Source organism: Thermobia domestica, chromosome 5, assembly GCF_964235325.1.
Source record: "Thermobia domestica chromosome 5, izTheDome1.hap1.1, whole genome shotgun sequence".
In the NCBI taxonomy this organism is placed as follows: domain Eukaryota; kingdom Metazoa; phylum Arthropoda; class Insecta; order Zygentoma; family Lepismatidae; genus Thermobia; species Thermobia domestica.
In genome coordinates, this window is record NC_137458.1 from 266,121,572 (window position 1) to 266,147,606 (window position 26,035).

At 34.8% G+C, this 26,035-nt stretch overlaps 1 protein-coding gene across 2 annotated transcripts in view; it reads right to left on the reverse strand.

The window, feature by feature from the left end:
• LOC145686579 (putative ATPase N2B) overlaps positions 1-26,035 on the reverse strand; it is an 84,564-nt gene that overhangs the window by 40,952 nt on the left and 17,577 nt on the right. The window contains exon 1 of one of the 2 annotated variants that reach the window (XM_081760016.1): positions 22,709-22,897. The exons of the other annotated variant lie outside the window; for it this stretch is intronic. The gene's annotated coding sequence lies outside the window, so the exon portion shown is untranslated. Of the gene's footprint in view, positions 1-22,708; positions 22,898-26,035 lie in introns of those variants that run through there. 2 annotated transcript variants of the gene reach the window in all.

The following is a 26,035-nucleotide window of genomic DNA, read 5'->3' on the forward strand; positions in this document are numbered from 1 at the left end:
ATGCCTCCAACAGTAGCAACAATACTCAATACTATTAATACATAGAGGCACTTTTATATATATATAAGCCAATAGGCTTACACTAATACGATTTATGTTATTATTAATAAAAATCAAACAAGTGTGTCACGATACCGTAGGTGCTCCGTAAAGTATGTTGTAAGTCAAAAAAGGTTGGGAACCACTGGCTTAGACTCCTGCAAGTAGAGAATCTAAAGTGGGATTTTCATTGATACGATAAATACTTTCTTGATCACGTGTTCATAATTTCGTGGTATCTTTAGTTGTCATGCCAAATGAATACCAAAGCTATGCGTGTCTTATCAATTAATTTTATTGGTCATTTTCATTACTCCTTGAATATGCGACTAAATGCATCTATGTAAACATGCCTTATTGCCATAGGCAGAGTTAGGAATTGTCTCCTGGGGGGGGGGGCAGACCTTTTTTCTGCTGGAGGGACACGGTAAATACAAATGAGAATTGAAGGATCTTATAGACGGCATTTTTGTTTGTTGTCAAAAAAGGTAGGGGGAAATGCCCTTCTATGCCCCCCCCATAGCTCCGCCTATGCTTATTGCTTAACATTTCTAGTTAAGCACTCTTATGAAAAGCGCGGTGAAAGGAAAAAATCTGCTCCTATATTTTATAAATAGAAAAGATGTGATGAGACGTCAGGGGCCACACAAAATTAGACTGGCCCATCCTGACAGAATTTGACGGTTATGGCCCTATTAATATGATAATAATATATTCCTATGATATCCAATATGACATATTTAAGATGCATTATGAAGTCCTTTTGCTGATGAGACAGTAAATTTGTTGTTCTTTAGAAAGATGAAATCATTTATAAGTTGACAAATAAGTTGCTTCAGTGGTATATTACTTATGTATCCTCGTCGCCAGAAGTGCCTTTACATCACCGTGACGGGTATATGACACCGCAGTACTCCAAGGAAGGGATGGTTGTATAAGAATTTGTGATTAATTTTGAGGAGTTTTTATTTTGACTAGGGAATTAACATAGGTGAAGGGAGTAAAGACACAGATTTGAAGCATCAGTGCACTGTTATTGAAGCATCAGTGCACGAAAAGATTCGTATTCTCAGTTTTTCTATTTATTGTTTTATATGTTAAGTTAAACACCACAATATGATATCACTGATATCGCAGATCGTATTACTTTTTAAAATCGTGTTTGTAACCTATTGTCAAAACATTCATCTCCAGATATGATGTAGAGAGAAGAGAAAGAGATACGTCATCTGTAATACATGTATATGTGATTCACTAAGTAACTGTAGAAATTAGTTAAAGGACACATAAGACAGGGAAAAGGAGGTCTAGAAGTCTGAACTTTTTAGAGACGTCCTAGATAGGTGAAAATATAGTTAAAAATTGCAAAGGGTATCACGTAATTTACCTTTCTTTTCGTATATTCTAGTATACTTTTTCTTTCACATCCAAACATCTCTATTCAGAATTATGAGATAAAGGTGAAGAGAGAAACATTTCCATTTCAAGAATTATATCAGGAAAAAAATCTTTTGACTTAGACTAGATTCGAACTCGCAACCCTTGAATCCATGGCTCAGCGCTCTACCGATTGAGCTAACAACTTCTGTTAGCAAAGCCAGATTTCTACAACTACCGGTTGCTGAATGGTGTGTATTAACCAAGTTTGCCGAGATAATTGCTTCATATAGGTATTGCAATAATAATAATAATAATAATAATAATAATAATAATAATAATAATAATAATAATAATAATAATAATAATAATAATAATAATAATAATAATAATAAAGCAGAAGAAGAAGAACAGAATTTAAAAGTCGCATATGTTAAAAGTTTGACGTACAGAGTAAGTTCTAATATGAGATTTTATTATTTATATATAATAAATGTAAGCGTGGTTTATTCGTGCTTGCTACTCAAACTGCGCAACTCACTACCTAGTCCCATAAGAGTAGGTACAGTAGCCTTGCCTCCTCCAACCGTGAAGAATGTTTGGGTTTGAACCTATGCGTGTCCTAAGAGGAAGGAAGAGATTGAAAGGAAGAAAAGTGGTTTAGAAATTATTCAAACGCAGAATATCTCACGAGGTGAGGTGATATAGAGTTCAGCGTGTCTTTCAGCTACTACTCTATACAAGACGTGCATCTACGACTTAACGTGGAACCCGAACCACACGACTCCTGACGGGAATCGAAATCCGTATCACCTCTAGTTCTATTATGGGAGACGTAGGAACATGTAAAAATAAACGAAAATGAACGATATTAATGTTAAATCCATAGCTTTTGAGTACATGAATTATGTATGATACCCTCTATACCGTTCACATCAAAGTTTAGCATTATCGACATGGAGGTTTAATGGGAGGGGTGAAAATTAAAAATTCCTAATTGAAAGATATGAGTATCTATTCAATAGCTTTCGGGGTCGCTGAAATGAATAATTACACTCCCGATACTATTAAAGCCCAAAGCTTTACTCTTTCGTTAGCAGGAAGTTTATTCATTTACTTAACTCAGGACACCTTAAAGTTAAGGATATGAAACTCGATGCATATATTTCTAATTCAAAATTATTAGATACGTATTGCAGCTTAGACTTCTAAAGAGTGGAAGGGACAATTTATGCAATGATTTCCTTCACATTCGAATAAAATACTGCCCCATTATATTGCGAAAACTCATTTCGAGTAGTGTCATTGCTAATAGTTTTCCGTATTTGTTTATATCCCTACTCATTTATAACAGTATCTCACTTTTCCTGTGACGAGAGCAACACCTAAGCAAGCATTCAGTAAAGTAAATGCCATTAAAATCTATATTCGTAGCACAGTGGTGCAAATAAAGTTGAGTTCTTTGGCAATCTTTAGCATGGGAAGCGAATAAAGCCACCACATTGGAAAAGTAGCTAATGAATTCCTTTCCGAAAAAGATCACCCACCAGGCCCGTATCCACGGGGAAGGGCGGGCCCCCCCTAAACTTTGGTTGGCTCCCATAAAATTTCAAGGTAGGATTTCAAATGAACTATAGTATGGTGATGAAGTATAATATGATTGGGTCGGGCCCCCCTAAATTCTACCGCCCCCCCCTAAATTTTTGGGCTGGCTACGGGCCTGTCACCCGCACATTTATTTTACAGATTGTGGTTTATAGCTATACTTAAGTTCGTTGAAATTGCTCCAGTGGGGCGAAACACTGAAGCCATTCGTAACAAAGGGGGAAGGGACATGTTAAAGTAGTCAAATATGAACAACATTAGTATCGAAATCATAGTTTTCGTGGTCGCAGATTAATAGTGACGCTGTCGATGTTGCTTAAGTACAAGTTAAGCCTTGGTTGGCATGGAGGTCAGAGTTGGCATGGAGGTGACAGGCAATAAATAAATAAATAAATAAAATCGAAAACATCCTATATTTGTGTCGAATATATATTTTTCGTTATCTCTGACATAAATAATAATATTCCAGATGTGGTATATGACCAAGGTCGGCCCCATTCGCATGCGGTTTCAGAGGAGAGAACCGGTGAACATTTCAGAACAGTTCCTTTTACTTAAGTTTCAGTACACTGAGAGTGAAGAGTGGTAATACACAAATACCGTTGTCACAGGTAATTATGATTTCTGGGGAACTGTCGTTGCTCCAGGGAGGCATTATCCCCTGATCAGTCCCTAAAATTCTTACTGCTTTACAGGGGTATATATATATATATATATATATATATATATATATATATATATATATATATATATATATATATAACAGTAACAGGGTCGGTTGTAGACATTTCGTAAGTATAAGCCAACCACATTTAGGCGCTCCGCCTATATGATATTAAAAAAAAAAATAGTATGCTGTAACGGACAAAAATTCTTCAGATAATTGTTACAATTACAAATTTCTTCAATATATAATAATTCAGTCTTCCTGCGAGTATTAAAGAAAATGGCGAAATTAAACCTAATTAACTGTGGATGAATCATGACCAAAGTCCCAGTGTTAATAATTTATATCTTTTTTTTATTAAATAAGCACAGGAAACAACTAAAATATATACCTAAGATGTGTTTTGACAAATACAGTTGAAACATAAAAGTCGAAATAGAATAAAACTACCGAGCTTCAAGTCTAACATTATCACAGGTTTGATTTTGACAAAGAGATATGCTCTTACACTTCAGTAAAAGCATATTTAAATATTGTTTTCTAGTGATACAAATATGGTAATTAGCTTAATTTCTCGTTTTCTTTGTTACTGTAAAGTTCATGTTATAAAGACACTTTTCTGGCTTTCAATTTGGCAAAATATCTTATTATTGCATCCATATCAATTTCATTCAGAATGTCATTTTCAATGGCCATCAAAGCTAGTCCATTTAATCGTTCTTGAGATATACTTGATTTCAAATAATTCTTTATTAATTTTAGTTAAACTAGTTCAATACACGACAAATGACAAAAGCGTGTGTCTTAATTGATATGTAATTTGTCCCCGATCAGTGGCAGAACGTTAAAATCAGGTTTCTCTGCAAAAAAATTCTTTTCAGGGCTCCTTAGGCCTATAGAACAATTCAATTCTTTCATGTTTCTTTCCAACATAGACGTTCGAAATCAGACAGTAACACAATGTAAACATAAGCAATGATGCACCCAAGATTTTTCTTTGGGGTATGAAGATTTTTTCGGAATAGCCTATAAAATGCAAATAATTTTGTGTATTTGCCCAATGAAATTGTGCTAAATGGGGGATCCAGACTCTCAGACTATATGTTCAGTGTTTCGTCCACACATATTTTTAAGGAGCCACTGCCCCCCGGGAGGAGATCAAAATAATACGTCTATAATATAATAATAAATAGAAGAGTACCAGCAGTGGCCTTCTGAATACTAAGTGTGCCCCCCGGAATATTTTTTCCGAATGGAACACTGCACCTAGCGCACGAGACAAGATTTGTGGCTGTCTCGTCTCGAAAATGTGCTGTAAAAGTGATGGCTCGACTCGAAAAATGTATATTTCTCTATTGAAAGAGCCGTGTCTCGACTCGAATTTTGTCTGGAAAATCCTGTCTCGACTCGTCTCGTGCGCATCCCTAGCACCTATGTCGGTACATCCCTGAACACAAGTAACTAATAATCAAAACTCTACTTTGCATTAGAATTATTACTAATTTAAAATATCGCTCCATCTAAATTTAATAACAGAGAATGGATTAATAATTATTGTTATCTGTCATAATAAAACGAGCATCTGTATACACTGCTGGATTGAAAGTGAGAGTACTGTAAAAAACAATACTTGTCATACACTTATATGCCGCGTGAAAACTAATTGTATTCAAACAAATTTTGAAATATTTAATACATGAAATTTAATTCAGACCCGTAACCGAAATGACCGTATCGTTCCATTTTAATTCAACAATTAAATCACTGCAATCAGGTTAAAATAAATTTGTCAGCTTCAAAAGAATGTCGACCTGCAAATGCTTCGTTAACAGTGACTGATATTGACAACTCCCCACCTCAACATTCGTATGATTTTGTCCAGCACTCGAAAGAAACTTTTTAGAGCTTTCGGTTGCCCCTTATCTTCTTTCACGTTTTGTAGGTTTCTTTTCCGATAAAATGCTCACTTGGTTTTATATCGTTGGTCATTATTATTACATGAAAAACAAAGTACTATTAAAAAGTGAAAGCACACATCATTATAAATTAAAAATATAAACAAAAACGAAACGACTTAGGACAGAAATGAAAATGTTGACGAATGACAAATGGACTAATAAATATTAACAAAGTGAGCATTAAGCAGTGGACAGCGATTGTGAGTCATTAGGAACTTAAGTTAAAATTTCCCTCAGAAATGATTTTAAAAAATCCATTTGTACCGCCTGTCTTTTCTTAGTATTCGCTCCACTCCCTGGACGAATGGACAAGAAAGTCTACTTGCTTGCATTGGGGCCCGAAGAATGTTTTTAGGGTGGTCATCTCCCTCGTTACTATATTACGTTTGGTATTTTGATTTGTATTAAGAAAATCTTAAGAAATTATACATATACATTATACTTGTCGTAAGCCAGGTGGGGCCTGGCCCCTTCGTCCCCTTTTGGGCGCCCATGCTTGATTCAACTTTAATAATGTGCATTTCATTTACGGTGATCATTTCTTGTGAGTGTGGCATTGGCATCAATTGATGTATGCGTCCATTTCATTTGTAAAGGGGTGTTTTACAGCCAACCACGCGAAGATTCAACTTTATTGTCCTTTTGGTGTATTTTATCTGTATCTCAGTCTGTACAATATTTGTTTGAAGCTATATGAGAAACATTTGTCATCATAACATTTTTTAAATAAATATTTACATTTAAAGCAAAAGTCATTTTTCTAATTTGGCGCCCTGTTCACCTGGCGCCTCCTGCGAACGCGTAGTTCGCAGGATTCAAGATCCGGCCCTGCAGTAACAATGGAATTCTGTATTACCGCCCGACTATCGTTGTTGTGAAAACATTCATCATGATATGACGTAGGAAAATGAGTTACATTAGGGTTTTAAGATCTAATATCAAAGTTGAAACATCGCAAGTAAAACAAAAACATGTAATAGCAAAAAGTTTTGAAAATAATTTCAGTTTAAACTAGCTTCGACTACATTTAATTCAAAATTGAACTTCTGGAGTGCAACATATGAGCGTAGCTAAAAGAAAAAATCAATAAAAACGGTTGGGATTTGAACCTAAGCCATACAAGTAGGAGTTCTTTACACTAACCATTCACCTACTATATTTTGTTTACTAAAAATATTTTGCATGCAGCAAAATGCCATTTCACACTGAAACATTAATAACATAAGAACAAAGATTTCAAGAAAATTTGCCAAAGCTTATGTATTAAAAGTATCCCGGTATTCGCCCAGTGGTACTGCAAAATCACTAGTCAGGATGCCTCATATCGAAATTTGAACCTGGAGACTCCCAATTACAAAGCGTCAACGCTAACCAGTAACCTACGTTCGCTCAGCAAATGTCATGAAATTACTTTTCTGTAATTATTTTTGGAAAATGTTTATTATTTTCATGAAGCAAAGAGTGCATCTTCTACTTGGGTTGAGAACTATATCTACTATACTTCTAAGAGTCAACTAATAGTTGATGTTTATTATTTCCGTCGATTTTCTACGTCTGCTAAGTTATATCAATTTTTTATAAGTTTTCCCTTCCGGTTATGACAATGATTAGAAATGAAGGCTCCTCTTCTTATACAATTCTTGATCATTGTAACATTTTTAGTCTAAATTCTGAATTATTGAAAATATTTAAATTAGTTAGAATGAAGAGGATAATACTAAAAAACATGATTAGAAAAAAAGAAGCATTGTTGTTTAACGAAGACTCAAGCTTTTTCAAAACAAAAAATACTGTATGGTATGGGATGATCATGGAAAAAGTAAAAATAGCCATCGAGAACACACTAACCAACCACTGTACGTAGATAAGTCAAGGTTCGTTAACTTGAAAATGAAATGAAATGAAATCTTTGAGTTTTACGTCCCGCGGTTATGCCGATTAGTCTAAAGGAGACGGTGATGATGAATAATGAATGAAATGGTGGAATGAAGAAAGTGGGAGGAAACGGGAGAACTCCGAGAAAACCCATGCACACGGTGTTTATCCACCACAAAGTTCACTTGGCGGGGACTGGGATCGAACCCGTGACCCCAAGCACCAGAGGTGAACGTTCTATCACTGATTCGTTAACTTGGTAGACGTATATGAAGAAATCACTAACAGAAAATAGCTGATAGCTTTACGCCTAACCATCTCAGCGACCTCGAAATGAACATCGGTTGTCGTTTTCGATCATTTTATATGTTACTACCTTTCAAGGTCGCAAGGTGTCTTGCCCCTTATCCCAATGCATGAAAAGCAAATGATATTTTTGCCAGCCAGGGGCAGGGAAGGAAGAAAGCACACAACTCGCTGTATAGCTTTAGGGCAAATACCTAAAGGCACAAGCAATAAACCACTTGACCAAGAGCAATGTTGCAAAACATAAGACAAGGTGAGCCCACGCTCAGCCAGTTCGACACAAAATCACTGACCCTTCGAACAAGATAACATTATTGCGCTCTCAGAGTCAGGTTTTAATTGCATTTGTGTTGAAGTATGTTTTCTTTGATTTTTAAACATTTTATGAATTTCTTACACACTGTTGTGTATGATATTTTCTATGTGGAATATTATTGAATATTTTCTACTGTACACATTGTGTAAATAGAACTCATCTGTATTTCTTACATTGACTTTGAAAACTTTAGCAATGCCCTCATGCGCTGTGTACGGCTTTAAAATGAACACACGAAATAGAAAAGTTGGTGAAGCGAATGTCAAGTTCCGTTCATTTCCAAAGCAGGGAGATTTACAGCAATTGTAAAGCAATATTGGTGTAATTTTGTCATCTGTGGTTGGACCCAAAAAGCCGTAGGTCCACGCTGCTTATGCCCTTAGCAGAGCTGAGCTGATTTTGAGTTTAACATCCCGTTCAGCAGCGAGGCTATATGATATGTAGACCTGCTGGTTAACGTGGAATCCGAAACACATGAGCTCCCACCGGGAATCGAACCTGGGTCTCCCACGCCAAACGCGCGTACGCTAAGCTTGTGCCCTTAGTTTTATGAATTTTACCAAATGAATGATATCTACATATTTTAACACAGTATGTGAGTTCTTTGCTATATTGCTTTTGTAGTAATATTTTTGTCATTAATTTGCTTATTATGTATCTTTCTATATAAAATAACAAGTTCTGGCTGGCTGATTGATCAACGCTAGGCCATACCGCTTAAGCTAGAAACTTGAAGTTTAGAAAGGGCATATGATTTGTAATGTAAGGTCCCACTAAAAGAAGAATATTTGGAAATTTGAAGGGAAAAGGGAGAAAGAGAAGTGGCAATTATCTTAAAATGCCCATACCTTGGAATCTTTGAGTGTTAACGACATGAAATTTGGTATATGGACTTCTCATTTAAAATAATTAGATATGTATGTAAGCGTTTTTATGATATTTGCCCTAGAAAGGAAGAAAATAGGGTAAAGTTATAATTGTTATAATTGGATGGTCATAACTCGAAAATCTTTGAGGTTATTGACATGAAAATTGGTTGAGTTGATTTTGAGTTTAACGTCCCATTCAGTAGCGAAGCTATATGAAACGTTAACCTACTGATTAACGTGGAATTCGAAATACATGAGCTCCCGCCAGGAATGAAAATTGGTGTTTAGGTTTTGCAAGTAAACCAAACCGCTTAAGCTAGACATTAAAGACGTGTTTCTGCGTTTTTTCATTTTTCCATAGAAAAAAAGCTAGAAACTGGTAAATTGTAATTGGTAAAATAGAATGGCCATATTCCAAAATCCCTTAAGAGTAGAAACATCTTGATTAAAGATGTATTTCAGCGTTATATATATATATATATATATATATATATATATATATATATATATATATATATATATATATATATTACGGTTAGAAGAAAAACAGCAGGAAGACAAAGTTGGGAGTTGAAATTGTTACAATAAGATAGCCATATCTCGAAACCACTTAAGATCAGAGTTCTTAGGGATATGAGAAGTGAGAGGTCGGAGAATGAGCAAATGCAAGCGTCTGGGGGCGGACTCCCCGCCTAGCCCAAAGCAAGTTATGCAATAAAAAAATTTGCATCAATTAGACTTTACACGGCGGTTTCTGGGTGTTGGTTTTTGAAGCTCCAAGTTAATCACATAACTTCAATTTACATGTCTTTATTTTCTAAAATTCAGCAGTTGTTTATAAGTGGGTATTTTGGACTCAAATTTTACATTTAAATTCATATGTTTTTTCGTTATTTATATCTGGTATCAACTTTGTTTTCTTTATCAGAAAGATAGAAGAAATTTTCGATTATTTTTACATGTTCCTGTGTCTCCCATGATAGAACTGGAGGTGATACGGGTTTCGATTCCCGTCAGGAGTCGTGTGGTTCGGGTTCCACGTTAAGTCGTAGATGCACGTCTTGTATAGAGTAGTAGCTGAAAGACACGCTGAATTCTATATCACCTCACCTCGTGATATATTCTAAGTTTGCATAATTTCTAAACCACTTTTCTTTCTTTCAATCTCCTCCTTCCTCTTAGGACACGCAAAGGTTCAAACGGAAACATTCTTCACGGTTGGAGGACGCAAGGCTACTGTACCATATGCGTACAACCCTTATGGGACTAGGTAGTGAGTTGCGCAGTTTGAGTAGCACACACGAATAAACCACGCTTACATTTATTATATATAATTAATAAAATCTCATATTAGGACTTACTCTGCACTTCAAACTTTCAACATATGTGACTTTTTAGATTCTGTTCTTCTTCTACTTTATTATTATTATTATTATTATTATTATTATTATTATTATTATTATTATTATTATTATTATTATTATTATTATTATTATTATTATTATTATTATAGCTATATGAAGCAATTATCTCGGCAAACTTGGTTAATACACACCATTCAGCAACCGGTAGTTGTAGAAATCTGGCTTTTGCAACAGTAGTTGTTAGCTCAATCGGTAGAGTGCTGAGCCATAGATTCAACGGTTGCGAGTTCGAATCTAGTCTAAGTCAAAAGATTTTTTTCCTGATATAATTCTTGAAATGGAAATGTTTCTCTCTTCGCCTTTATCTCGTAATTCTGAATAGAGATGTTTGGATGTGAAAGAAAAAGTATACTAGAATATAAGAAAAGAGAGGTAATTTACATCATACCTTCTGCAATTTTTAACTATATTTTCACCTATCTAGGACGTTTCTAAAAAGTTCAGACTTCTAGAGCTCCTTTTCGCTCTCTTATGTGTCCTTTAATTAATTTCTACAGTTACTTAGTGAATCACATATACATATATTACAGATGTCGTATCTCTTTCTCTTCTCTCTACATCATGTCTGGAGATGAATGTTTTGACAATAGGTTACAAACACGATTTTAAAAAATAATACGATCTGCGATATCAGTGATAAATATTGTGGTGTTTAACTTAACATATAAAACAATAAATAGAAAAACTGAGAATACGAATCTTTTCGTGCACTGATGCTTGAATAACAGTGAACTGATGCTTCAAATCTGTGTCTTTACTCCCTTCACCTATGTTAATTCCCTAGTCAAAATAAAAACTCTTCAAAATTAATCACAAATTCTTATACAACCATCCCTTCCTTGGAGTACTGCGCGGTCACATACCCGTCACTGCGATGTAAAGGCACTTATGGCGACGAGGATACAACTAAGTAACTCAATTGCTCGCTCGAAGAAGAAAGATAAAGCTATTTACTCAGGTATACTTAACTTGAATAGCAACAATAAATACTTTTTTACACATTACTTTTATTTTTATTTATTTATTTATTTATTTATTTATTTATTTATTTATTTATTTATTTTTTGTTGCAACATTTCATTCATATTGATCCTCTAAAATAAAATTTGTGTTCTAGTTGGGATCTCTGAGAGGATCCTCAAGTATTCGATCGAAAATATAGTGTTTTCGGTCTTTATTCACAAAAATGAAGCTGAGGGTTACCATTACTTTTTCCTTGTGACATTCTCTATCCACACGTTTCCCGAAATATAGAACATGGTCAATTTTACATTCACAATAAATGACAATGGAATCTATCAGAGTGGCGGCGATTGGACGTTAAAAGTGGGGGGCAAGACATTATCTGAATATTTGTGTATCAAACTTAGTTTCCGTGGTTGTTTCTAACACTTTCTTTGATGAAAGGTTGTATAACTGATAGGATACTATATTTTCAGTTAAAATACCGTATATCGTATTTCATATTTTATTAAGTAAATTGACAAGAGCAACAGAAGTAGGTACTACCCCTTTGTACTCTTAAACAACGAATGTGTAAGAAGAAATTTGATTCCTTGCTCATGAATATCTTAAAATTCTGTCTGAAAAATTGTGATCAAATTATTTAATAGCAAATTTGTAAAACAAATAAATAGAAAGGATAATATTAATCATAGTAATGAATAATGAGGCTTGTTTTTTAGAAGTTACATTGAAACTGGGATTAGTGAACAACTTAATTCTTAATTCCACACATGCTATTAAATGTGTTATTACTCTTAGAAAATGAAAGACAGTGAATCTACAAGCATGTGCTGCATTTGAAGAGATATTTACTTTTGCAGATTCGCGAAACATGGGGGCCGCGGTGGCTCAGTGGTAGAGCGTTCACCTCTGGCGCATGGGGTTCCGGGTTCAATCTCTGCTTCCGCCAAGTGAACTTTGTGGTGCACAAACATCGTGTGCGTGGGTTTTCTCGGGGTTCTCCCGTTTCCTCCCACTTTCTTTATTCCACCATATCATTCATTTCTCATCTTCACCGTCTCCTTTAGCCTAGCCTGCATAACCGTGGGATGTAAAACTCAAAAATTTCATTTCATTTCCCGAAACATGTTCGTTGCCATTAGTAGCAGTTTTCACTTTTTTGGACCAAATCAAAGCACAATACTTAGAATCACTCCACACTCCAGTTATACAAAATAATCCTAAAACCTAGAATTATGTTGAATTCACTAAATTTGATTGTATATACGTACACTCGTACGCCCCTAAAGAAGTCACTTCACTCGTATATTACACTGTAAAACAATGGAAAAGGTCCCTACTTTCATATTACTCCCTTTTTTAAATCAATATCCCTTACTATTAGAAAGAAGAAAAGACATTTTAGGAACTGTCAATTTTTGTGCAAATAAAGAATAACTTGCAAAAAATTTCTTTTTTTGCGAAATGTTCTCTGAATTAGTTTCAAAGAGGCTGACTAACATATCGAGCCCTTGTAAGAAGAAGTGAAAGTATGCTGGAATTGTTGTGCTCCAGTAGGTTAATTTTTGGGTTATTTTCGATGGCAATTAAAACAAAATACCTGTAGCTTTCTCAACTGCACGGGAAGACAACCAATACGTACTCAAGCAACGGTAAATATTATATGGCACAATTTTTTCTATGAGCCAGTGATACATACAAGAACTTTACATTTCTAGATGAAACTATATACCTTAATAGGTTACTTCAAAAAAGTGGGGGGCAACTGCCCTCCCTTTGACCCCTAATCACCGCCACCAATATCTCCAATCAACATCCTTTACAGCAGCATATTTGGTAGATTAATGGCCGACATGATTAGTAATTGATAATTGTGAAAATAGAATTGAAAAACGCGTTGGCTAATCAACAATATATCGTCATCTGTCCAATAATTTCGACTTCGCACTCCGATCCACATTTTTTTCGTAAGTGCTACATTGGCAAGTGAGTTAGTTGGCAAATGCTCAGTAAAATGACGATTTACAACGTAAATGTTGGGTAGCAATGTTGGAAGGACTCATAATGTTCATTAATTTATGTTGATTTTGAACAGTCGAAATGTTTCATTTTACCATTATGCATACTGTACATCAATATCTGATATATTACATCGTTTAAAAAATATATTCATTACTCCCTGGCCCATCTGTGACCAACCTCGGAGGAAAGGTGACGCAGTCTCTGTTCATGGCTTCTAAAAACATCTAATGACCTAGCAACACTGTACTTTAACTAACTGAGTTTTTTAATACCAAGCTGCGACACCAGTCTTTATACAAGTTAATGTGAACGTATGTGTGTATGCATTACATCATCATAATAAAAAGCAAACGTCTTAGAGTGTGCATTACACTAATTCCTAACAATAACAATCAGTCACGCTAATAGGTGTCACTACCTGCGCTATCGTTTGTCTAACTGACGCTAACAAATATCCCTTGCTACTTAATGATTTAAATCAACACGATGTTGTGTATAACTAGGCTATTGAATAATCTTCTAAATAAAGTATGGACTTTGGGTTGGTTCGTGGAATAACTTTAAAAAAGGTAAATGCAGATAATTAGAACTTCCAATTAACCCTCGTAGCACCAAGGCTAGCGAGTCACGTTAAAGGGGGCAGGCTACTAAAAATGATACAAAAGCTAACAATTTTTCTTTTGCCAGTTTTTCGTAAGTGAAGAGAGATAATGAAATGTAACTTACCACAATAATAGCTAATGTTAATCTATACCCGAAAATACGAATAGGAAGAATTTGCAGTGTTGCCATTCATAGAAATTACAATATGGCCAGAATATGAACCACCCAAAAATCTAGGCAGCGACTAGAAAAGGGAACTCAACAGTAATTGATGACTTATCATGTTGTCTTGGATTCTTGTTAACTACTTTTTAAATAATATATGTACTGTTTATTACAAAATTATTTCTTTTGTACTGTTTATTACGCACTAAATACAAATATTATTTAAAAAGTAGTTAACAAGAAACCAAGACAACGTGATAAGTAATTAATTACCGTTGAGTTCATTTTCTAGTCGCTGCCTTAACCTAGATTTTTGGGTAATTCATATTCTGGCCATACTGTAATTTCTATGAATGGCAACACTGCAAATTCTTCCGAATCGTATTTTCGTGTATAGAATAACATTATCTATTAATGTGGTAAGTTACATTTCATTATCTCTTTTTACTTACGAAAAACGGGCAAAAGAAAAAGTCCTTAAATTAGGTCCGTGTCTCATATAGGCTTGGTGCAGAAAAGAGATGCTAAACTTTAACAAATAACAACAATGCAGTGGCAAACAAAAGATAACAGTTTGTCAGTGTTTTAAGAGGCACTAAGTACCGTAGATGCATTTTTACAGTTTCTGAATGTTCAGAATATTTTCTTCCTCTTCTTCCTTCCCTCTTCATTATCTCTCTATTTTACTCACTGATTTCCAAGGAATATAACTACGTTGCATTCATATTGAAAAGCAATATGCAGGGTGTTTCTAAACAACACCGACAACGTTTGGGAGGTGATTCCTGACACCAAGATAAGGCAAAAAGTAGAGACCAATCTGGGTGCACAAGTGCTTCCTTTAGGAGTTACAGGCTGCCTAAAACATGAAAAAATGAACTTTAGAGACCCCTAGCTCCAAAACTATGAGGCCTACCGTAGTCGGGTCAAGACTTCGCTGAGGAACTGGTATGTGGCCTATCCAAATATCCAAGTTTCAGAATCCTGCGGTACTTCCGCAACAATTTTTATGAAGGTAGTTATTGAGTACTTCAAATTAAGTACTCTTAGCCAAACTACCTCTATATAAATTGTTGCGTGAGTATCTTAAGAATCTGAAACATGTATTTTTGGATAGAGCACATATTAGCTTCTAAGTGAAGTCTTGACCCGACTACTGTAGGTCCCATAGTTTTGTAACTATGGGACTTTAAAGTTCAGTTTTTCGTGTTTTCGGCAGCCTATAACTCCGAAAGGAAACATTTGTGCACCCACGTTGGCCTACAAAAATACTTTTTGTCTTATCTTGGTGTCAGGAATCACCTCCCAAACGTTGTCGGTGTTGTTTTGAAACACCCAGCGTATATATATATATATATATATATATATATATATATATATATATATATATGGTGTTACTGAACTATACCGACAAACTTTAAGAGGTGATTCCTCACATAAAAATGCCTTAGGGTATATGGACCTATGGCGAAAAGTGCATATTTCATCAATTGTCAATAGGTGTAGAGGGTTTTCAATAGGGTTTTCAGATGTATCCTGGTTTCAAGAAGGGTCCAAAGTAGGCAGGAGGTAAACCTTGATAACAATGGACATCCAATGCTTCGGAGGGAAGGCGGAAGTGTTAGGAACTGGCAGCTAAATTTTTGTTTGTGTTTGCAATAACCTGTGATGATATGTATTTCGTCATGGTATATTTCACGTTTTCTTCACTTATAAGTGTGAGAGAAAACATCGCACCATGCGTTTTCCCGAGTACGAGAGATCGTGCTGCTGACGATCCTTCGTGTTCACTGCTTTCAAGGCTTATTGTTTGCCTACTTTGGACCAATCATAAAGTCAGAGTATATCTCAAAATTCGGTTGATGGCATGTCTGGGAATTTCACTCTGCAGGGAATAGTCCGTACACCAATTGAACATTAATGAAATATGCATTTTTGGATTGCATATGCGTGACTTCCTTTATGCTGAAAAGGATCATCATCCGCAGTCTCTCGAATTTGAAATAGGACGTTTTGAAATTTGGCTTTTTCGCGATTTTGGACAGCCCTAGTTCTGAAACCATGCACTTTTCACCATAGGGCGACTTTCCATATATATAATTGTTCGTTGCATTTATACAGTAGTCGCGAAATATGGGACGATTCTACAATTTAATCTTAATTCATAAATTATGCAATATTTACATACAACAGAGAACTAGTTACTTTCATGAAGGAAAAACATATATATGTATTTTACATATCAACAGATAAGAGTTGCTTATGTGTATGTTGATATTTTATCTGGGAAAGAAGATGTTATGTCGTGTTAAACTAAAATTCCTCAATCTACCTTTAAACTACTTTGGAGACAAATATATAAAATCTGAAGTTGAGTTCGTAAAAATTTCACACAATTCAAATAATTATATTACTAATTGTATCAATATTTTTCCAAGACATTTGAGGAGTTTGATGCAATAAGGGCGAAAGTCTGAAACATGCAGTTGGAGAGAAACGATGTTGAAGATTTAAGTAGTGTTTTTCTTACATAAAACAATGTCATATGCAGCATTTTATTCCGATATTGAATTGAAATGTTACCAGAAGACTAAAAAAGCATGGCAAAAGCCACAAATGCGTTTGATGCAAAAAGGGCACTTACACTCTTATTACATCGAACTCCTCAATTTTTCTTTCACACGTAACAAACTATACTTAATAATTCAGACTTCTCCGTAATTTCCCTATACAACATTTTTAAAACTTTAATGATATATTAGTCTGAGCAAAACAAAGAGCTTATGCACTAAAGTGTTTCATAAGACACGTGTTAATGTGTTAAATGTGTCAGAGAATACTCTTGGCAGAAATTAGTTTTTAATTTCACGTTTATGCCTGTTGGGCTAAAGGAGATTGATGATTAATGAAGGTGAATGATGGTGAAAGAATTTGTAAAATGAAAAGGTGGGAGGAGACGGGGGAACCCGAAGAAACCCACAAACTCGAAAATGTTCACAACAAACTCACTTGGCATGGGATCGAACCAGCTACCTTTAGTTCCAGATCCAGAAATGAGCACTCTGCCAGTGAGCCACCATGCCCCCACTCTTGACAGAAAAAAGAAACATTCCAAGTAAACAGTGTGATCTCATACGGCCCGGAATCGAACCGACTTCCCTATATACCAGAGATGAGCGCCGTAATAACTAGTTTTTCTTGCTTGCTTCCAAATAGGAATACATAAAGAAGAAAATAACGAAATATAGAGCGTAATAAAATACAATTTTTAAACGTGAATATTACAGATGAAAGCTCATATGATAAAATAACAGAAACAAACATACGTTGTTAACACAGAACTTCTCAGGAAACTAACCTGTTATTCTCCTGAAGTCTAAGATTTGCAATGTCTCGCCCCCGTGTAGGAAGTAAGCTTATAAACCGATTGCTACATCACATGAAGGAAGCATGCATGACCCATGGTCTCTTGAAACATCTTAATTATTCCTCAATTATTACTGGTACTAGACCCATTATGTCCACGAGTCACAACGGGGTCGCTGATCCTCAACGAGTGGACACTTTATTACACTTGCATTCTCAATTACTGTGTCAATTATAAGAGAGTCATTTTCATTTTAGATCAAGCGGAACTCTGCTTATAATATACGACTCTTAATTCAAGTTAACCCCAAAGACAATTCCTCTAAACCCAAAAATTTGATTTCAAAATTCGATACACTTGCGAATGTTGTTGTTTTCCGTTATAATGTTTTAATTCAAGAATTCCACAAAGGAAGTATACAGTGCAAGGTAAGGTCTATCTATGTTGGTAGATAATATTCAGGCAGAATACCTCTTCCACAATTCTTAAATTTTTATCCGATACAATGAGTTTTAATTCGTTTTAAATGTTGTATAATAAAAATCTCGTCTTTTATTTTTCTAAATAAAATACTCTTTTGAAATATTTATGTAAGTACAACATTCGAGATGTAGAGAGGTAGTTTTATTTTATTTTATTTATATTAAAAAACGTTCTACCAAATACATAAGAATTTGTCTCGTTTTGAGATAAGGCAAATTAATGTTCTTGTTGGTGATGGTAAGCTCGTCACTTGTTGAAGTTTAGAGTTCTTTTTCAGCACCGAGGCTGTATGACACTTGAGGTTATGACAGCTTATAATGCATCACCGTGATATATTCGATGGTCTCTCACCGGAAATTGAACATAGTGGGAGAGATTCAAGATTTATCGTGCATATTTCGGGTGCAATCTGAGATAATAGTACAATTCTTTTTAACTCTATATGACATAATTATCGGATAGAAAACTAATGAGTGAATTCAAGGGCAGTTTAGAGATGTAAGTCGTGAATTACAATAAACAAAATTACTCATAGACTCATAGACTCATAGACCAATAGTTATTAATCGAATTCTGGATTCCTGTATATAAGAAACTAAACGGATCCGAAAATAAGTCTTGATTATTTCTACCTTTTAATGAACGATCGTGGATGGCAGCCATCTTTCAAATAGATTCTATCTTGTGCAAAAATTATGGTGGTAACTCACTGTTGCAAAATGTTATCAACGTTAGAGAATAGCTTACGGGAGCATGTACCGTGTGTCGAATAAAGACAGGCACCAAAACTGAGTTCATGAGAATTATGCATATACCAAGGCAGAAGAAAACCAAACTGTGTTGAGTAGCAAAAAATAGAGCCTCGCTACTTTATTGACGAAGATAAATAACTGAAGGCAAATTATTAGTATTGTTTGTTTTCGTGTAACAGTGGCCAAACGATTAGAGGCGTGACTTTTAAGAGATGTTAGCCATGTTACCGTGTTAGTTAGCCATGTTAGATGTTTGGTTCCTCTCAGCCATGTCACTCCGACTCCGAAAGACACAGAGGAATAAAATTTTTTGGGTTGTCCCACAGCATCGTAAAGTAATTGAGAAACTTCTCGAATAAACCAGAAATTATCTATGAGTGAAGAAAGATATAGATAACGGAAACGGAATTTGATGCACGCTGATCTCTCATCATCGATTTGAACGTGCTTCATGTAGAGAACATGTTTCCTAAATGGTACGCTAGTTATACAAGTGTAGAATTGATCAAAATAAATTATGATAGACGGTGGTAACGGTGTGATAGGGTATAGTAACTGTATTAGTATTTATAAATGTTTCTATTATTCTGGTGCTTTTGAATGGATTAGAGGTAACAGTGTTAGTGTTTATAAATTACATCTATTAGTATTCTGATGTTTCTCTTTTATAGAATTTGGGATTTGTAAGATCATTTTCAGAACTCGTAACTATGTTGCAATGGCCTTCTGACCTGTCATAACCTCTTGCAGGCAGTAATCCAGGAAGTTCCTTTATTTATCTCTTCATTTAAAAAGTAGGTTGCACCTAGATAATTTAAACAATCTATGAATAAAAAATATGAGAAACTTCATTGGCATTTCCCGAACTACATTCGTTCATATTTTTCATTTCAGTATATATCTAGTAATGAGCACAAGAGTGCTGGTCTTGATCATTCACGCAAGACTAAGACCAAGATCAGGATCAGGGATCCCGATATAAGACCAAGATCATGACCGTATCTACAAGACTCGGCAAGACCAAGACCAATTTGCAAGAAATTTGCACACGCACTACTTAATATTTTTAGGTGGAAAGGAAGGGAAAAATCATCATAAACTTAGCTCAAATTTCTTGGTTTCAGTAACTGTGAACTACAAAAGTATGCAAGGCTGTATTCCCTATTAGGTCGATTAGACCCGTAACTAGAGCGCAAAATTTAAGGATGCAAAGTTTAAAATTTTAAAAAATAGTTAAAACCTTTTTCTTTTTTAAAAAAAAAGAGCAAAATAAAAGATGTTCTACATTTGATGAAAACGCCCTACACGTCGAATCCATGCTGTACTAAATACAAACAAGAGTTTTAGGAATGATAAAAAAATGATCAAAAGATTGAGATCCTGGCCAAGAATTTTAGAAATGAGTAAGAAAATGCATCAAAAGATTGCGATCCTGGTCAATAATTAGTTTTTGGATCAGGGGCCACAAAATTTTGGAACGGCCCCTAAATCGAGCTTTCGTATTTTCTACGGAATAAGCACAATCATACTGAGTTAACTGAGTTAACTTAGTTTGAGTTCGGCTACACTATATGTAGTTCTCCAGATATAAGGCCTATAAGAAAATTTTTGATTGAAATATATTGGATCTCTTAATCCAAAAACTAAAATAAAAGAGCAAAATAACGGATGTTCTACATTTGATGAAAGCGCCGTACATTTCAAATCCATGGCGTAACAAATACAAAAAAAAAAAAAAAAAAGCTCATCTAAAGTAACATAGAAGCGCCCCAAATCTACGCAATAATGATATAGCACTCTTCTCTTCCTATTCGCTTCGCTTTTATTGACCACGGAAAGGCCTCAGAATCAGACGGTTTAGCTACATTGATATATTCGTTAAACAGGAAAGTATTGTTCCACAATTTCGAAAGTAAGCAATAATAATCAATCTCCGTATAACTTTCATATTCGTTTGGAATTTACCTGGAGAACAGAGAATGACAGTGAATTGGAATGCCGTGTAGAAGTCAACAGAGAGCATAATCCTATGAGTCGTCTATGTCTGATTTACTTTGTCCATCATTTAATTCATTTACAATAACCCATGATTGGATTCTGTGAAATCCTACGAGAAATGGTTGTCTGCCTAAGGCCAGCAGGTACAAACTAACAAGACATATTAGAAAAGTTTCTCTAAAACTAAAACAAATGATGTAGTACTGAACTTAGGTAATTCTGTGCACTATCATATCAAACTCATATGAAGGTGAACAATATATAATTTAAAAACACATATTTCCGTTACTATTGATGCATTAAGACAGGCAGTGGTAGAGATAGCTTTTATTCTCTTAGATCCAGTGTAAAATTGGCTACGAAAAACATAAGAATTCTTAAAAGCAAAACTTGTAAGACCCTTGCAAGCAAGACCAAGATCACTTGGGTCTTGGTCTTGCTTTGCTCATCACAATATACAGTATATCTATTTGTAATAGCTGAATCTAATCTGGCAACTGTTTTGAAAAGAATACTGTAATAATGATTGGCAAAAACGAAAATAGCATCAAGAAACACCTGCTCATTTGTTTACTAGAAGTAAACATATCAAATTCTTTAACATTATTAGCATTTAACTGCATAATTTGCAATTAATAAAGATGTTTAGTCATCAATATTTACAATCAGACATTATAATTGAAGGACTGAATTTTTTGTGTTGAATTTTGAATTACTTTATTGTATTGTCTGTCACTTCGTGAGAGACACTGTAAGTTATCATTCATAATAACATATTATGAATATTAAGTAGCAATCAAATTCAGATTTATTAAAGGTCTTTAGATCTTTTTTTAAACACCAACATTACGTTACCGAAAACCATATCCAAATAAATTATTTGATTCTAAACGTACTGGCAAAATAAGGTCTAAGGATAAAAAATAACTTTTATTGGCCACTGTCATACGTCGACTTGTAAGGATAATACATTATAATATGACTTGAATAATTGGTCTAATACGGTAATAATATCAATATTTAACAATTACTTTCAAATTGCTTTTGGAAACGTAAGTCTGCCATATAGATGTATTCTCTATAATTAAAAATAATCTTTTGAATGTCGATTGAAATTCTTGTGAATATTTTATATAAATTACAGTATAAATAAAGTAATATCTATCATGTGAAGATATCAAACATCAAAATGCAACATCTGATGTATTATAAAAGTTTTTGTTTTTGTTTTTAGTAACATGATTGTATGTGATAAATAGTAACAGTGAAATTAACAAAAGCTTGTTTTCTGAAAATGCACTCTGAACAGTTAAAAATAATTGTCCATTTATTTCGAAAGTATATTTTCTAAGAGAAAGAGGATCGACTACCACACTGTACCGTACATTAAGTACGAGAACGTGCCACCACAGAGCAATTTGGTATTATTACTCGAACACCTTAAATGTAATTTCCCAGCATTCAGATTGCATGCAACTTCCAGATCGCCTCATACTTAAAGCTGTTTTTATCAAATAGATATTCAAGTGACACATTTGAAAAAAATGACGCATTAAAATATGTATATCTGCAATGCGTAAATGAAAATCAACCAAATGAAACATTCCTACTGTAAATAATCCAAAGTAGAAGCGGTATTTGGCCCATTAACAATAGCAATGGTCATTTTAATACATTGTTCCTAAAATCTTAATGTTACACAAGATAAGTGTCACTCTCGTCAATAACATGGATACAGTGAAAATTGATTTAAAAAAATACTTGTATAATTCAACTCGATTCAATTGACGAAAATAACAGAAGTCTAAACAGACAGCAAAGAAAAATTTAGAAGGACGTTTAGGCAGAACCCTAATTTTTTTTAATGTATGAAACTTTAAAATATACAGTAGTATTGAAACGTTAAAAGTACTTACTGTAGCCCCACCGACTTGCCTTAAGCCTGTCGTGAACGGTTACAAGTTAAACTGTATTGAAAGTTGACAGTTCTTTGTTTGACGTTCAGTTAAAAATTGAGACTTCATGGAAGACAACAGCTATGATAAAACCGCTTCTTATCATCTGCTACTAAAGAAGTTTATATTTTTTAACACAGGGCATAGTCCACTCGAGACAAAACCAAGTGCTGCCAGGCACGTGTTCGTTAGTCAAAGTATCATTGTAATATTTATGTGTAGGCACGGTCAATGACGCACTTCCGATGTTGGCAGCCACTAGGAGAAAAGTAAAATATCATCGGTTAATGAGTAACTATCTTAACATTAGCACAGCAATCACGTACTCATTGCTATAACTTTACACAAATACTACCTACTTGTTTCAACAAAGACTCGTACGATACTGAAAGTATTCGTTTTTAATGGTCAATATACGGTCAAGGAACCATTTTCCCGAGTGTGAATGTTTGTTAAGTGCAACGACAGATAGGATTAAATGATTAATTAGATAAATACTTAAAAGTTCGTACTCTCAACCTAAACATACCATATGATCGATACGAATAGAGTATTTTCAACCAATCGTGGTATTGCTCAGCTTATAGCGAGTCCTTTTCCGGAATCAATATTTATAATTAGATAGACTTTACTCTAATGTCATTCCCTTCAGATGTAAGTTGATGTTACGATCAGTATATTATGATATTGTTTACTGATTTAGATATAAAAATACATTTGATATGCATATACAATGATACACGATAAAATTAACTTCGTCTAACTGGATAATTCACGTCATACGATAATTACAAATTGCTAGGACGTACGTACATAGGACATTTTCTTCCTGTCAAATGTTATAATTTTCATGAAATCAAGCAAATATTCACTGAAAAGTTTTTGGCTATATTAATTAATTTATTTATTAACGAAATTCCAGTTACAACTGTGATACCATTTTACACTGGAAACAAGTAGACCTAACAGATTTTGGAGATTTTTCAAAGAAAATTGACTACCAATTAACTTTAAAGGCACAATCACATCTTCAATTTTTTATGCTGGAAATTATTTGGTAAGACTATTTTCTCCTTTAAAATTTCACAAATGAAGCTTAATTTGGGAAAGGAATAACGTTTTGATTTCGTCACCCGTACATTGAATTCACTGAAGATTTTATTATAATGTGTCGTAAGTGTAACTTCGAATGGCTTCATTTTTATTAATTAATTTCCTTGATATGTCAATAATATTGGATTAATCTTTCATATAACATTGGCAAACGAAAATTAAAGTTTCCACGATTTCAGGAGCTATTTCATAAAAATAAATAAGTAACTAGATATGATTTCAGAAGCCAAAATTGAAGTGAAGCAGCTAAAGAGTTCCCCTATGTTCACTGTGAAACAAATTATCTAAGCCTGATCGACTTTTGGAAAGCTGACTATCAACGTCCTTGTTTGAGATATTTCAAAAAGAAAGAACGAAAAGAAAAAAGCGAATCTGTCAAAAGTTCCCAGAAAGTTATACAACACTACTAAACGCACATGATTATATCGTTGTATAAGTTAAGGTGTGGCTTTGTTTCATTGACTGCTACGAGATAAGGTTTTTCAGTGATTGTTATTCTGTGTATGTTGTACTCAATTTTGTTTTCTAAACTTGTTTACCGATAATTCTAATGATATAGAAAATTTGGTTGAGGCCACTCAAACTATTTAGAAGACTGAAAACTTAAATGCAATTTTCATGAAAAAAAAAATGAATTAAGTTTATGAATCTGTATGAATAAACTTAATGATATGTTACTACGTTATCATTATTATTAATAATTATAATAATTATAATGATAATAATAATGTACTTTGAAACTATGTTATTCATCAATTGAAAGTCTTATAGAACGGTTAAATCCATCTGTTTGCCTGTTGGCAGGTATTAAAACAAAATAATAAGGAATAGTGGTAAGAGGTCCATTTAATCGATTCAGTGTCCCAAGAGTAAGTTTTATCTTATTCCTCTTTAGCCGAAAGTGATAGGAGTCTATTACCATTTCCACCTTTAATATTGATCACCGTAGGTCAAACACGAAAAAAGATAGCGAAAAGCTTTAATTTTTTGAATTAATTCAGCATCCCAAGAATAAACCACCAATTCCAATCTTATCTGTACTATAAAGGTAACCAAGAAAGTTCTATCGCTTTTTCATCCACCACCTTTTGAACACAGATATGTCACTTAAGACATACCTGGAAGATTAAAGGCATATAATGGTGTCCGGGTCATCCCAGCCATGTGCGATTTAGCGTTGTCCTGTAACAGGAGGATCCCTTTGCGATTCAAAAGTGCTGGCTCCACAGTTTTGAGTTTTTCTTGAACACGGCCCTGCTGCTGACTGTACACAGTTGCAGTGATGTTCTGACCAGCTGGTAGCAGTTCCTGATGCACGATGCCTCGAACAGTTCACCAAACGCACAGGCGAACCTTCTTCTGGTGCTGTGATGGTTTCGGCTATTTTGGAACCAGTTCATGGGATGCTAACCAATGACGACGACCCGTGGAGCTACGTACAGGACCCACTTCTTATCACATGCCAACATCCTTTCCTCCTCAGACGAGACAGCAAAGAAACACAAGTGTCTCCTCACGTTGCCTTCTGATCCGGCGTCAAATCATGTGACTCATCGACCCAACTTGTAGTGCTTCCCAAGCTGATGGAGGTGCTGCCTAATGGTTTCTCCACTCACACTGAATTGTAGTCCCAGTTCCTCACATGTCTGACCACTGTTCGCCTCAATTCTTGCATGAAGATCTTCATTTTGTACATATGTTTGGTCTTCCGGCACGTAGTGTGTCTTCGAGTGTTTCGTCACCGTCCTTAATCTCGTTAAAGCACCGCTGCACTGTTCGCGTAGTCACGAAACCCTCGCCAAAGGCCTGGCATATCTTCCGCCCCGCTGCAGCGGCGTTTGCCGAGTTTGAACTCGTATAACATACACACCCTTATGACGCTCTTTGGAGGTCCCATGTCCACTCTGTTCTTACGGAAGTTCACGTTGTAACTGAACTGCCACAACCAAGTAGTATGTTGAATATACCACACCAACAACTTACCTTCCCCTTATCTCCATTCGCATTCAACTCACGGTGTGAGTGCCAATTGAACACAGATCTCCACAAAAAGCGACAGAACTTTCTTGGTTACTTTTATAACACATACTTGATCATGCATAATACACTTTCGATGAATAACAGCTAATGAAATGTTATATGTATACAGGCCCGTATTTAGGTAAGTGGTATTCT